Source organism: Thermobia domestica, chromosome 8 (genome assembly GCF_964235325.1).
Source record: "Thermobia domestica chromosome 8, izTheDome1.hap1.1, whole genome shotgun sequence".
Lineage (NCBI taxonomy): Eukaryota > Metazoa > Arthropoda > Insecta > Zygentoma > Lepismatidae > Thermobia > Thermobia domestica.
In genome coordinates, this window is record NC_137461.1 from 15,407,750 (window position 1) to 15,423,154 (window position 15,405).

Genomic DNA, 15,405 nt, shown 5'->3' on the forward strand with positions numbered 1-15,405 from the left:
ATTTTTGATTGAAATATATTGAATCTTGGATCAGGGGCCACAAAATCTTTGAACAGCCCCTAAATCGAGTTTTCGTATTTTCTACGGAATAAGCGCATTATACTGAGTTAACTGGTAGTTTGGGTTCGGCTACACTACTATATGCAGTTCTGCAGATATAAGATTTACAAGAAAATTTTTGGTTGAAGTATATTGGATCTTTTGATCCAAAAATAAATATTCTGCAAAGAAAAATATTATTTATTGTATGCTTTATTTCACTACATAGATTTCGGAGATGGTGCCATGGTAAGGGCAGAACTTCAACTAGAGGATTAAGATAAAGTATTCTGAAGAAGGAACATAACAGTATTTACAACAAAACGTATTTCGAAACGACTACTATGAAGGTTGTTCAATGTAGAAAATTATGACCTAAAATGGCTGACAAAACAACAACATAACTGAGTTTGTGTCTACTTTTTAATGATGTTCAATTCCTCATCCATAGTGTATCGCATGTTCACACGTGTACCCGGGGCAGCTTGGTCGATTGCAGCATTTCTTCAAACCAGGACAGCTGTTATCGTTGGTGCAGGGTTCTCCACACTCTCCAAAATGGGCGTCATCGGCCGTCGGCGGGCAGCTTCCAGGGCGACCTATAACAGGGTACAAGTAATATGGTAATTAGAGAGATCTTATATTCCATCTCAAGTACAGTTATCGACAAAAGTTCTTTTCGTTTGATGCAATTAGTTTCGTAAATAACTTCCTAATGGAAGAACAATTTGAATACAGTTTTCAGGAAATTAAAAAGAATGTAATTTTCTATACGTTACAGCCATACTACCGTTGTACGTTCCAGCTATACCACGGTTATTCCCAACATAAATTTTACCAAAGGTAAAGAACTTTTATTGCTGACTGTACAAGAATTTTCATCATAACATTTTATTTGCCTGAACTGTACGAACGATAACATCCTAAAGCCGTCAACAGCAATCTACAAATCATTGGCGTTAATAAATAAAGAAGTAAATAAACAGAAGTTTAAAGATGTCCAAATATAAGACATATATAAATTGATAGTTACTATTGAGCAGAAGAAAATGATACAAGGTAGTCTAAACACTTATGCGTAGTTTTCGAGAAGACGGTTTGTTAAGTAAACCTGAATGCAATAAACACGCCACCTACGAAGATGAAACATATACTAAGAACGGGATACGGACAAAATATCGCAGCCGAAACATCGCAGCCCAAAACCTCGCTTGGCCAAAACCTCGTCGCCCAAAATCTCGCGTGGCCAAAAGCTCGCCGCCCAAAACCTCGCGGGCCAAAATCTCTCCGGGCCAAAATCTCGCCGGGCCAAAACCTCGCGTGCAGCTTAATAAAAATTCACTGTAGTATAACAATATCTGCTGCTTTTCTTATAAGTAAAAAGACAAGAAAGAAGGAAGAGCTTGGTGTGGTGAGGGTAGGGGCGCCGAAATCTCTAGCTACGGCTCTCTCTCTCTCTCTCTCTCTCTCTCTTATATATATATATATATATATATATATATATATATATATATATATATATATATATATATATATATATATATATATCCCACTCCCCCTCCCTTTTGTTGTGCCGACAAAGTGAAATTATAAAAGACATCCTAGGCTCGAACCTCATCTATGTTGAAAATTTGATTGAGATCGGTAGGATGGCTCCAGAGGTATAATGTAACAAACATAGTCATTTAATTTTTATATATATAGATTTCCAAAGCATGCATTAGAATTTTTCTTGTCATTATTTTAATGTAATTATGTGTTATTACTAAATATATACATACAGTATAGTAATATATAGAACATTCTACATTGAAGAAATCGTCGTGAAGAGGTTTTATCCTGACGACATTTCTTCCCAGGCAACACTACGTCTCGCTTAATTTAGACCAGGCGAGGTTCTGTGTCGCGAGATCATTACAACGAGGTTTTGTTCAGGCAAGATTTTGGGTATGGCGATATTTTGAGGCGCAAGGTTTTGGAAGACGAGGTTTTGGCAAGGCGAGATTTTGGCCCGCGAGGTTTTGGGTGGCGAGGTTTCGGCCCCGCGAGATTTTGGGCGGCGAGGTTTTGGCCAGGCGAGATTTTGTCCCGCGAGGTTTTGGACGGCGAGGTTTAGGCCAGGCGAGGTTTCGACCTGGCGAGATTTTGGGCCGCGAAGTTTTGTACCCAAACCACTAAGAACACCCTCATCAAGCTTAATGTCACATCAGAAGGCCTTGGAAAAAAGGTCAGAACAGAAAGACCCAAGTCATCTGAAAAGCCTCGCGTCAAGAAAGCTCAGGTCAAATGGAGCCGAGTCAAAAGAGTCCAGCAACAAAACGGGTTCTTTTGACCCGGACCCCATTTTACCCGGGCTCTTTTCACGCGAGGCCGTTTTAACTCGGGCTCTTTTGTCGCGGGGCCGTTTTTACTCGGGCTCTTTTGACGCGGATCCGTTTTGACTTCCGTTCTTTTGACACGTGGTCGTTGTGACTCGGACCTTTCAATCCTCGCCCTTTTGTGTGGACACACAGAGCTATAGCCATCAAGCTTATGACTCTTGTGAGTTGGCAATATAAATTCTAGTAAATGCGACTCAAATTAAATTTAACTCTTAAGCATTAATATTCTTTAACTCGAACACTGTCAAACTACGTAGCTACGTAATAATTACAAATTTTGGAGCTAAATGATCGACCTTTACTGTTTCCTCATAGAATTTTTTAGTGGATCAATTGTTTTTGTGGACGAACACGACATGCAAATAGTTGAATTTGGCAATCAGCTTAAAGCATAATAGTTCAAGAAAAATTGTGTTCGGAGAACAAAGCGGAAGGATTTCGCTCTATTTCTAATGCTGAAAATTCTAGTTTTCATTGTTTACAATAAGAATTCGCCCGCCAAATGTTGTGTATGGACATATCGTTTTTCGGTGATTATTCCTCAATGGTATGTCCGATGTGAACATGGCGACTCCTTACGACACTCAGCGCGTGCTCTCGAATCACTATGTCACGAGGGCATGGTGGGTCAATGATAGAGTGCTTACCTCTGGGGTCCGTGGCTCGATCCCCGGTCAAGTAAGTTTGTGGTGGACAGCATCTTGTCTGTGGGTTTTCTCAGGGTACTCCCGTTTCCTCCCACATTCTCATTCCATTAATTGTTCCATCATCATTCATTTGCTTTAATTATCGTCTTTTGTTAGTCCATAGGGCATAATCGTGGGACGTTACACCGAAAGATTTCATTTCATTCGAATCACCATGTCAAATTTGGTTAAGGATGGTTCAGAGATCTCGGAGAAGTATGCGGACAAACGAACGCTTAAGAGTCTTCATCCCAGCGAAAGTAAAATACCGCTAATTTTACAGTAATTATGTGATATCTTCAAATAGATAAAAGATAATTGAAATATGGAACAAGAGCGCCCTAGACAATATTATTTTACATGAGGTACCGTTACCACAAGTCACCTAGTAGCTTTACGTTTTCAGCCGTTTAGAAACGCGAAAATAAATGCCGATTTTCAAAATGGCTCGAAATCGAAAGCAGATAAGTGAGTCGTAATAACGGTTTCTCATGTAAAATAATATTATCTAGGGCGCTCTTGTTCCACATTTCGATTATCTTTTATCTATTTGAAGATATCACATAATTACTGTAAAATTAGCGGTATTTTAATTTCGCCGCGATGAAGACTCTTAAGTCGAGCAAAAAGGGGCTTCGTTCCGATCATGTGACTTTTGTATATGTGAGTGGATCATATTGAGTGGAACAAACGATATGTTTGTAGGCAAGCTCTCATAGGTAGGTTTCGAAAAATAGAAATAGAATAAAAAATTGTCACTGAAAAGTATCAAGTCCGTTACCAATAATAATAATTCATATTTTATTCTCTTGGTCCTGATGTTGTGTATTTGTTTTCAACACATTGCGTCTACTTTTATGTGACTTCTCACGTAACAGTAACACACATATTTCTAAGAGTCACGCACATAGTCCATATGCTTTTGTGTAATTTGACCCTGATGCGGTCACCTCCATAATAGAAGCGGGTCTGCCTTTTTGCTCACGAAATCAGATCTGAAAAATGGATTTCGGACGTCGAAGTTCTGGTTACGCGAGATTTTAGCTAACCAAGGGTTTGGGAGCGGTGAGATTGTGGCCCACGGGGTTATTTGCGCAATGGTTCGGCGGCAAAATTAAGCACAAATACTGTAGATTGGAAGTCAAACGGCCTTTTATGTTTCTTATTATGCATATTTATGCGTTATTGTACTTGCCAATCTGTTATACTATACATGTATTGTTATAATTGTAGCCTTTATAATCAGTTACATTTTCTGGAGAAACATACGTATGTCGTGTACGGTTGCCCACAGAAGTGAACCTACCCCGTTAAAAACCTGAATTCCCTTCTTTCTCTAGGGTTCTCCACCTGAGATTGTAATGCTGTGAGATGTCTAATTTCTGGACACAGCTTTCATTCGACAATTCATTCTCTTTACGCGGTTTTCTCTTTAATATATATATGCAGGGTGTGCATAAAGTCCGTTGCCATACAGTATATCTTCGAAATGACTGCGAATATGGGAACACAAAAACACGTCCGTCATTATTGTAAGGGGCTTGAATTTTCAGATCCATTCCAGACACCCCTATATAGGGGCACGAGGGGTCAACTTGAAAATTTGAAGTCGCAAAAGGGGTCGAGTAATAATTATATCGTTGAAAAAGTTTCAACAATAAAACTATTTTGTGGAAAGTATCAAGTCTCTATGGTGAACCCATCCAAAATGGTGGGGTTTTACATTTCGTGTCCATAAAGTGTCACCCTGTGTTACAGGTCTGCATGGACCGGAACTTTTAGGACTGGCCCAGCCTGGCCCGTGAATTTATATTGTGAAGCCCGACCCGAGTCTGAAATAGACTATGTATTGCATTTAAGCCAGAGCTCATATTATAATCAAATGAGCCCGAAATAAACCCGAATTACAGAAACTTAATAAGCAACAAAAAATTGTAGTTTTTATTTACAGCAATTAAAGCTTCTTTAATTTTGCAGTTGTGCTTTAAAAGTTCTCAAAAAAGAACGGTTACATAAAGCCCGAAAAGGCCCGAAAAATATGGTTGTATATAACGGCTCGAGCTCGGCCCGGGCCCTAAGTGATATATGCTTTGTAGGCCCGAGTTCGGCCCGCAGGCTCAGCCCGAACCCCTTGCAGACCTCTACACTGTGTATCTGCGAAATGACCGAGAATATGAGAAAACGCAAAAACATGTCCGTCATTATTTTAAGGGGTTGCAATTGTGTATTGTAAAAGTTCCACCTCAGCCACTCCCCCAAATCAGGGTAGGGGGTAAACTTGAACATTTCAAATGGCAAAGGGGTTGAGTAATTTGAATAGGCTTGACAAAAGACCTTTTGCTGTAAGTTCTAAATTTGCTAGGTTGCCGAGATCAAAATTGGCGGTGAAATCAAATTTCAGGGTGAAGCCCTTTGATGACTTTTAGATATCTATGGCTTATGAATGTGGTCTTTCTACGTTTTTGTGATTTGTAGGGAGGGTGTAAAAATCGCAAATACGTTTGTAAAACGAGAAAATGATGGATTATTGTGTGGATACTTTGGTTCTGTGCATGTTGTCCCTAGTTTGGGAAACGGAGGCCCATTTTGCTATTATACTATATTGCCATGAGAGTAAGCATTTACAAAATGGTTATGTCAAAAGTGGGAATAAAGAGTTGCGAAAATATCGACATCAGAAAAAGGGATTAGTACTACCGCAGTGTAGAGAAGTTTACACCCGTACTCTTATTTGGGGGGTCGGAGATGGAACTTTTATAGCACATAATTGCAACTCCTTAAAATAATGACAGACATGTTTTTGCGTTTTCTCATATTCGCACTCGTTTCTCAGATGCATGGGGTGGTAGCGGACTTTATGGACATCCTCTCTCTCTCTCTCTCTCTCTCTCTCTATATATATATATATATATATATATATATATATATATATATATATATATATATATATATATATATATATATATATATATATATATATATATATATATATGTATAGAAAATACATTCAGGATGCAATCATTTTTACCATCTCTACATGTGGAAATACTAACAATTATTTACAATTAAAGCAACATCAGGTGCCAAATCATTCTGAATGCGCCAAATAAAACATGTATCATTTTTAAAATATGAGAAAACTTGATTGAGAAATTAAAATTAAAATTAGGATGTGAACAGTACAAGAGTTGGCAGCAACAGCCGTATGGACTGGAACATTGGAGTATGTGAAGTGAACGCGTAGCGATTTATTGAAATGGCTGCGTCCAACAAACTGACGTAGCTAAACTGTTCAAACTGTTACATTATTTCCTCTACAAATATCACAATATGCCCTGCACGGCGTATTAGAATTGGCACGGATTTTAATATCAGACAGGAAACCTTTTGGAAATACCTTCGTGAGTTTGGAAGAAAAACTGCAAGAATACGAAAAGATATTTCCAAAATTCAAAATATAGGCAGTAAAGGTGAGATTTAGCCGAAAATTAAAGAGATATAAAAGATTTATAGAAGTGAATTGAAACATCTTACCTGAAGCTTGGCGAGACTGACTCTGGACTACTGCCAGAATAGTCAACAATACAATACCAGCTACTGTTAATTTCCCTAGAAAAAATAGATAAGAATCGCTATTAAAATGAAATGAAATTATATAGAAATTTGTAACTGAATCTTATATTTTATGGGATAATTGTGATTATGCATCCTACATCTTACATCAATGAAATGCTCGCTCTCCGCACGGTAAGAATAGATTTATGAAAAGTATGAAATTATATTTGACATCTTATACTCCCTTCTTGTGATGACTATTGCAATAAAATTGAAATGAGGGCACTTCTGCTTGATCCGAATGCTATAGTCAAAAAATGTAATTCAGACAGTGTACCCGTTACTTTTTCCAACGACTTGAAACCGCTTTCTCATAATAGATATACAAATTTGAATCAAAGTAAGATGATAAATGCTAGTGCACACAGAGTGTGCCATTCCCATGCCAAGGTCCACAATGTTTCTTTTTAGGCTTTCACATCGAAAATTCATTGGATTGTCTTTATTTTAATTTTCAGATTATATTACGCTCCCCTGCCACGCTCCGACAGAGCTGCCTTGAAGAGAAACCACGTAACTCGACGGCCGCGATGCTTTGGCTTTTCACGTAGTACTCGACAGGCCTGTAGCCAGCCCAAAAATGTAGGGGGGGGGGCGGATGAAGTTAGGGGGGGTGATCCAACCATATTATAGTTCATTTGCCAGCCTACCGTGAAAATTTTAGCGGGGTCAGCCGAAATTTAGGGGGCCGGTCCCCCTAGACCACCCTGGATAAGGCCCGGTACTCGATGCAACACGAAGTTGACCAGAACCAATAAGAATATATTCCTTCTTTATACCCTTCTTTATACCTATCTTCGAATTTTTTTTTTTTTTTTTTTTTTTTTTTTTTTTTGAAGGCAGTAGCAGCTTAATATGGGAACGGTATGTGTGAATGTGCGCGGCCATGTGACGGATAAGCATGCCAGTGGCACAGCACGAACACGGCACTATATGTGTGAACAAGGCTTAAAAATTCAAGCTTGGGGTCCCTGGGTCGATCCCAGCTCGCGCCGTGTGGGCTTTGTGGTGGAGAAACACCGTGCTCGTGGGTTTTCTTGGGGTTCTCCCGTTTCCTCCCACTTTCTTCATTCCACCATTTCATTCATTTCCCATCAATCACCGTCTCCTATAGCCTACTCGGCATAACCGTGGGACGTAAAACTTAACGATTTCATTCCATTTTTTTATATTTTTCAATCTCCTGCTTTAGTGATAAAAAAAAAAAGTATTTCTTCGAAATTTCACGTTTCTATATATAGCCTGGAGAATGATGGACCAGTTATTTCTACATCCCTCGTTTACAGAGACGAAAAGAAGCTAAAGTATATTCGGCTTTGCCGATTGTTCGTAAGTTCCGATACTATAGTGCAGTGTGTAATATCCATAGGGTTGCCACATTACCCGATTTTAGCGGGTACCACCCGATTTTCAGGTTCTATATTCGTTCCCCTGCCTAATGATCTTTAATCACGAAATACCACCCGCTTTTTTGGATTGGAGAAAAATCTAAGACAACTTTGTTGATAAAGTCATAGAGTAATGATATAGAGTAATCAGTGGATAAAGTGTTGTTGCATTCGACGTAAACCGCTACATCTCTGTGCCAATCTCAACTGCGATTGTGTTAAATTTGGAATTGCGCCACTGTAGCCAATACTTATTGGAGAAATGGCGCTAAATTTAGCTCCTAAAGTTCCTGAAATAGTTATTTGTCAAATTTAAGCCTAAAATAAACGATATTTCCTTTTCTTTATTTTTATCTTTCTTTTTTTTCTTTCTTTTTTTTGTTTTCGAATAAACATGTATATGTAAACATAATCAATAAAATCAGAAACTAAGTAAAATTATTTACTTATTCGCAAAAGAACACTGTTTTCTCCTCCATCTTTGGGGTTTACCCATACTTATAATAATAATAATAATAATAATAATAATAATAATAATAATAATAATAATAATAATAATAATAATAATAATAATAATAATAATAATAATAATAATAATGAAAAACACGACATGCTTAATAGAAACATACGGTACTTGAATTATTCATAACTTCATAAACTACAAGAATACCGAAGGACACTTTCAAGTGTAAGTTTAACCCTTGGACTACCAACAGAGACAAGGGGGTAATTTGTGGCCACCAGAGTATACTTTTGTAACTACTCTTGTGATGGTTTCTTGAAAATTGTAAGACAACATGTTATTGTCTAACGTGTTCAACTAAAGCGAATACCTTACGGTAGTTCAAATTAAACGTTACTGTGTCTCATAAAATTTGTTATTTTAAGTTAGTGGGCACAAAGTACCCCAATCCTCGTTGGTAAGAGATGTGACTGACATTTATAAGTGTCACTCCTAGATGGCAGCATAATAAATAGTTGTTAGTCTTATCTTATGTACTATTCACTTTAGCCTCTGTAGATTTTTCGTTTGCGAGTTATGTTTAATCTTAACAGGTGGGTACAAAATACTCCCCTCCCCCCTTGGTAGTCCGCGTTACACAAAATACCTAGGTAGTGCAAGGGTTAAAGACTTACAATTACACATACCTTACTCTAATACTTACTGTACAATTCGAGACTCACATTTGTTAAACTTAATAAAACATTAAAGGTCAAAAACTAAATTTGCTTTACTTTTGTTTCGTTAGAAAAGTACATTGCAAGTGTCTCTTAACAAAGAAATCACTAAGAAAATGGTCCGAAGGATCGCAGGTCAGTATTTGTAACATACAAGTTCACATCAGTACTTACGGTTTAGAATCCCCTGCTTTTCTAATTTTAAAACATGGCAACCATAAATATCCACAATAACATGACGAAAGGAAGAATAATAATACAATACTGTAACTTTGATCAAACATACTGTTCAATCTAACACTGTAAAGATGCCTAATACACTGTAAATATACACTATAATACAGTAAGTTGATCATTTCTGGTTTAATATCAGGACTTTCAAACTTTATCGGCGGTTCGAGATTTGCTTCCGATATCTTTTGAAAATGAAATGAAATGAAATCTTTGAGTTTTACGTCCCACGGTTATGCCGGTTAGGCTAAAGGAGACGGTGATGATGAGTGAAATGAATGAAGTGGGGGGAAACGGGAGAACCCCGAGAAAACCCACGCACACGGTGTTTGTCCACCACAAAGTTAACTTTGAAACAATTTTTGAAATCACTTATGAAAATTTGTTAGGGAAGAGAATGTACTGCATTTTCAGAAAACACTGTGGATTTTTGTGGATAGTGAATTTAGAAATACTCATTGCAGAACGCGATGCATTCTTCTGTCAAAAGTAGAGCTATGTTTAGGTTTGATAAACCCCTAAGATATTGAAAGCAAATTTTGTCCTTTGTCAACTGACAATTTGGGAGCAATAGTTTATTTATTTTTAGAATCTTACTTTTGAAGTGTATATCCAATTTTTTCTTTAAATTTTTTGGATCCCTCAAGAGAGTACGGTCCTACGCTCTAGCTTGTTTAACTTGTATGTAAATCCGGCACTGATCAAAATTTAGGACTGTGGACAAAAATTATTCAGCTCTTGTAACCAATACAGCTTCAACTTCAACCCAAGTATAAGTTAAGTTGTTTTCAAATATGTATTCCCGTATAATACCCGTTCTTCCCACAGACAGAGTACGTTTCATTTCGGACAAAGTTGTAAATTTGGATTTAAATGACTTCGGAAGTGTTACTATTCATCTCAGCAACCCCAAAAACTATGGATTCGACACAAGTAGCCCTATTAGTCACTTTAAATCACTTTTATACATCTCCCCCCCCCCTTCAAGTTGTGATGCTGAATTGGGATTTAAAGGCATCAGAAGTGTCACTGGTCATTTCAGAGACCCCAAAAACTCTGAATTCGACACTAATATCGTCCAATTTGGATTATTTTTAAATATTTCTTCTCCTCCTTCCATAGGTTGCACCATCAAGGTGAAATGATAAAAGCCTTCTCAAGCACGAACCTCATCTAACGTATGTTGAAAATTTGATTGAGATCGGTCAGGTGGTTCAAGAGTCACAAACCTAGTCACTTTCACTTTTATGTATTTTTTATACAACTTCCCCTCCCCTAAGGTGCACCTTCAAAGTGAAATGATAATAACCATCCAGATCCGAACTTCATCTATGTTGACAATTTGATCGAGATCGGTTGGGTGGCCCAAGAGTTATTAAGTTTTATTTAGTTTTATATATCTACCCTCTTCTACGTTCAACTATCAAAGTGAAATGGTAACCATCCTAGACCTAGTCAACCATCCTAGACCCGAGCCTCATCTATGTTGAAAATCTGATTGAAATCAGTAGGCTGGTTTAAGAGGTATAAGGTTACAAACATAGTCACTTTTATTTTTACATATATTACCTAAACTTGTGCTCCCTACGCAGTGCATGATTCACGTATGAGCATAAATCTCCTTGTCATTTTCTCATAACATATGTACATGTCCCTTTACAGGCACAAATGAAAGACGTCTTGATAAAAATCGGCAAGGGGTACCATAAAGGGAAAGTTTTTTCAGTATGTCGCACCGTTTGAAAGATTTGAGCCTACTTCCGGTTGGAGTTTCTAATTCATGTATGATCAATGTATTCTTTCTTCTTGCATGCAGTATGCAATAAGAACATACATTACATACACAATTAATTATAATGGCAGTGATATACGGTGTTCATTAGGCATAGCACTCCAAACAATAAAGATTCGTCTTAAACTGGGGTAATGGTTATGCTTTGTTTTTCATTATCATTCGGCCATAAAACGAGCGCCTGAGAGATATGCAACCCCTGTATACTATTATATGGTGTGGGGATGCATAACTCGTAGGATATGATAATTTTCTTTTTTGAAATTTCAACACTTGCAGTGTATCCCTAAAAATGTAATAAAGAACTAACGGCCATGCTTTTTAAAAAAATATTCAATTAAAACTGGACAATCTACACAAAATTTGGAATCGATCAGCTAAAACGACACTTGTAGTTTTCGAGATCTCATTGTCAAAAGGGTTGGGGACAAACATATAAACTTTTCTTGACCACAAACATATAAACCTAATAGTTAAATATAGGTTATATAGATAGATAAAAGGAAGTAGTGTTTTTTAAATGAAAAGTCCGATTATTCTGAAAGAATGTTCTGTATGTAACCCTTAATCACTTAATAAGAAACCTAAAATGTGGTATACAGTGATATTAGAAGTTAGACTTTAGTGAGGAATTGATAAATATTAAGTTACTCACCCATTTTGTTTCTGTAACTGAATCTTGTTTCGATATCTGGAGGTTATTTAAAGAGAAAATCACCGTGACCTCTGGGGTCAAGAGAGGGAAGGAACCGTAGTACCTTTCTCAGCCTCCTGAGACAAAACACTTATCGTTTGAAGGTTATTGGAGAGAAGCAGCTTGTATTGACACGAGGCAGAATTGTCTCGTGGAAATCATAAAGTTCCTTTTGTATGTTTTGACTGTAAGAGCACACACTACGTACTCATTCCAATATATACACCTATACACAAGCGTTGAATAGAGTTATGTAATTTTGTATTTAATAAAAGAAAAATAAAAAAAATAATGCTTCACTACGTAATGTTAACACGCTATGACAACTCTGGCTGAATATTTGATGGATGGCTTCCGACTTAGTATTCACACCTGTGCTGGAAGTGTTTCCTGGTGATGTAATCCTCTCAAAAAGCAAGGACAGAATTATTTAATTTCAACAATTAAAATGTACAGCGGGGGACACTTCTAAATGGTACAGCCATATGGAGATTTACGGCTAAGGTGTACCATTTAGAAGTGTCCCCCGCTGTACAAAGGAATACAATTAGTAAATTTGTAGAAAAGCATTTTAGAAACGCTAATTGTAAGAACTAAAGTAACTACATTACTCAAATGAAAGAAAGAAAAATAAAATAATAATGCCATTTGTTATTGCTCGTTTTCTAGACTAGGGTTTCTCAACTTGGGGGTCGCGAAGATAAGCGGAAGAGATAAATATGATTAGAATCTAATACTCGAAAATATTTATAAAAATTATTTTGAATTTTGTTCTGATAGACATATTTTTATTTTTGTAATACTGTTAAGAACAACAAAAAATAGGTCTACTAAACATTTTCAACAGGTGCGGAATTGCTTAAATATCAATTTAAATGCAAAAGGTATGATATGAAACTAATGAGAACTGCATATTGAAATACCAGAAAAATACAAATGCATCAAGACCTACATATTGAAATACAATTCAAATTGAAAGCTAATGAGATACCTGACGTGAGTATGGTGTGGATTTATTAGTGCGGCAATGTGGGTTCAAACCTCGTGATGCACATTAATATACTTAGTGACGCACTGGCAACATACCTATGTTGGTTTGTTAGGAAATAAAATGAGGATATGTTAGTAAGTATTTTAATAACAAACTATAAAGAAATCTCCAGTAAAAGAATATATAAAAAAAATATTGAAAAAGATATAATCTTTCAAGATCTTTCGAAAACGAATTTTTTTGTTTTCTTTCTCTTATCTTCGTTTAATGTCGTCAAGGATAGCAACGAGATCTCTTTTTGCAGTAAAGACATCTTATAAAACGGATTAGTGTTCCTGTGAAATTGAAAATTTCTTCAACAAGTGTAACTGGAATCTATGTTACTAGGCTCATATTATTGGCGATTGTCGGCATTTCTTAAGTTCTACCTCGGAGTCTCTCTGATCGAACCGGTTTATCGATCGTCATTTGTAGTCCATAGGATTGGCATGGAGCTAGATAGAATTCGGAATGCTCCGTTACCATAATATCAAGTTTTAACTTGCTCCACACAAAACTCCTCATAAGAAAGAGTAACCAAACGCTTGCTGTAGCATTATATTTTTAATGCTGATTTTTTTCTCTCGTTTCTTTTTGTTTCATCTAGTGGCGTATTTATGATTTTGTTTCGGGTGGGGCTTTGCTAACTTTATAAATAACTGTCCAAGTTTAGATTTTTTTTAAAAATTAGAAATCACTTTATATTTTTATCATATGACCGAAAACTAAGGGAGTTATGAAGTTTTAAAATTTTCAAACGGTCTCCATTTTGAAACAGTATGACGAATTGGATTCATACTTTTAATATGAATGAACTGACCAAATTTGGTTTCAATATATTCGGTTTTAGGGAAGTAACTTTATATATTAGGTTATATTAAAGAAATGATTTGTACTTTTATAGAAATAGATTGATATAGTGAGATATTCGCAATAGGTATATTAAAAATCCCACACAAGCTTATTACAGAAACTATAGGGGGGTCGCTGGCCAGAGGATGTGATAGAAATGGGAGTCGTGATAGAAATTAGGTTGAGAACCACTGTTGTAAACCACATATTGATACCACTTTATTCGAGTAAATCTCCAACTATTTCACACCACTGTGTTAACGCCAAAATTTGAGTGTGTTTTTCCATATCGTTGTTCATAGTTCGACGAAAGTTTTCCTAATTTAGGGAAATGTAGGTAAAGTTAGCAGAAAGTGAAAAAAGGGATTTTCCCTCAAAATTGTAAAATCAAAGGAAATTCTCACGTAGGCTGATTGACCAGTATAAATCCTAAAATGTATACACAAAGTAGCATGATTTGCATCCGTTATTGGCTAGGAGTTTTTAAGGAAAAACTATAAAAATAGAAGAAAAAACAAATGAACAAACCAAATGTAGTTGGCATTTCGTTTAATATAATTAAATTAATCTTATCACTAGGGACGGTCTTAGGGGGTTGCACCGGTGAACGTGCAAACCAGCTTCGTTGTAAATGTACACTATCTAAAATGAGAAGCTAGCCGTGAAAATAGCAACACTTTCAAACAGATTCTGTACGATACAAGTATCAATCACATTTCAAGTGTCCATAATTAAAGTAATTCCTGATTTAAAGCAGTAAGCTAATTATATTTATGTGCCCGTGGCTCAGTTACTAAAGCGTTGGCTTTGCACTCGGAAAGTCGTGGGTTCGATTCTCGAGACAAGACATTGTGAGCTTTGCAGGGCAATTCCTCATTCACATCACAGATACTTAAAGTCATTTTTTAAAAATCACATCTAATTCAAATGTATTGGTAGTTATTGGCAGAGCTGGATTAACTCATCTTTAGTCCCGGGGCTAGAAAAAAAGTATGTGATCACTGCTCACTTTGCGAGATACATTTCTGTGAAAGTACAGTAGGAAAGTTACGCGGTCATATCTTTGGTCATAGCTTACCTTATGATGATGATTGTATTTTGTATGATGCTTTTTAGACAGTCAATTGAAATTTTGATGATAGTGGAGGCCCTAGTACACCTGGAGGTAAGGGCGCCGATCCTGGGGGGCCGAGAGGGCCCGGACCCCCCCCAAAGTTCATGTGGGTACCCTCATTGTATTTGTAAATTTATAATATTTTGCATAATTTGAATGCAATTTTTCTTAAAAATCCTCATATATGCTTTCTGCATCTGACTGGGCCCTCCAAATTTGCAGAAAAATCGGCGCCCTTGCCTGGAGGCCTTGAGCTACAGCACCCCCTAAGCTCTCTTTAATCCGGCCCTGGTTACTGGTGCACTCCCCATCAGAAAACCTTAGATTCGGCCCTGCTTATCACATAAGTTCTGTCGTAGCAATCGGACACTCAACAACCTAGGAAAAATTTGTTTTAAAAAAGA

General features: G+C 36.8%; 1 long non-coding RNA gene across 1 annotated transcript; it reads right to left on the reverse strand.

Annotated features, from left to right (window-relative positions):
- Positions 1-219: 219 nt before the first annotated feature.
- On the reverse strand, positions 220-12,161 carry LOC145691565 (uncharacterized). Its single transcript, XR_014132413.1, has 3 exons — positions 11,967-12,161; positions 6,641-6,715; positions 220-638 (listed from the first exon to the last, which is right to left on the reverse strand). It is a non-coding gene; the product is annotated as an uncharacterized LOC145691565 (long non-coding RNA).
- Positions 12,162-15,405: the final 3,244 nt, after the last annotated feature.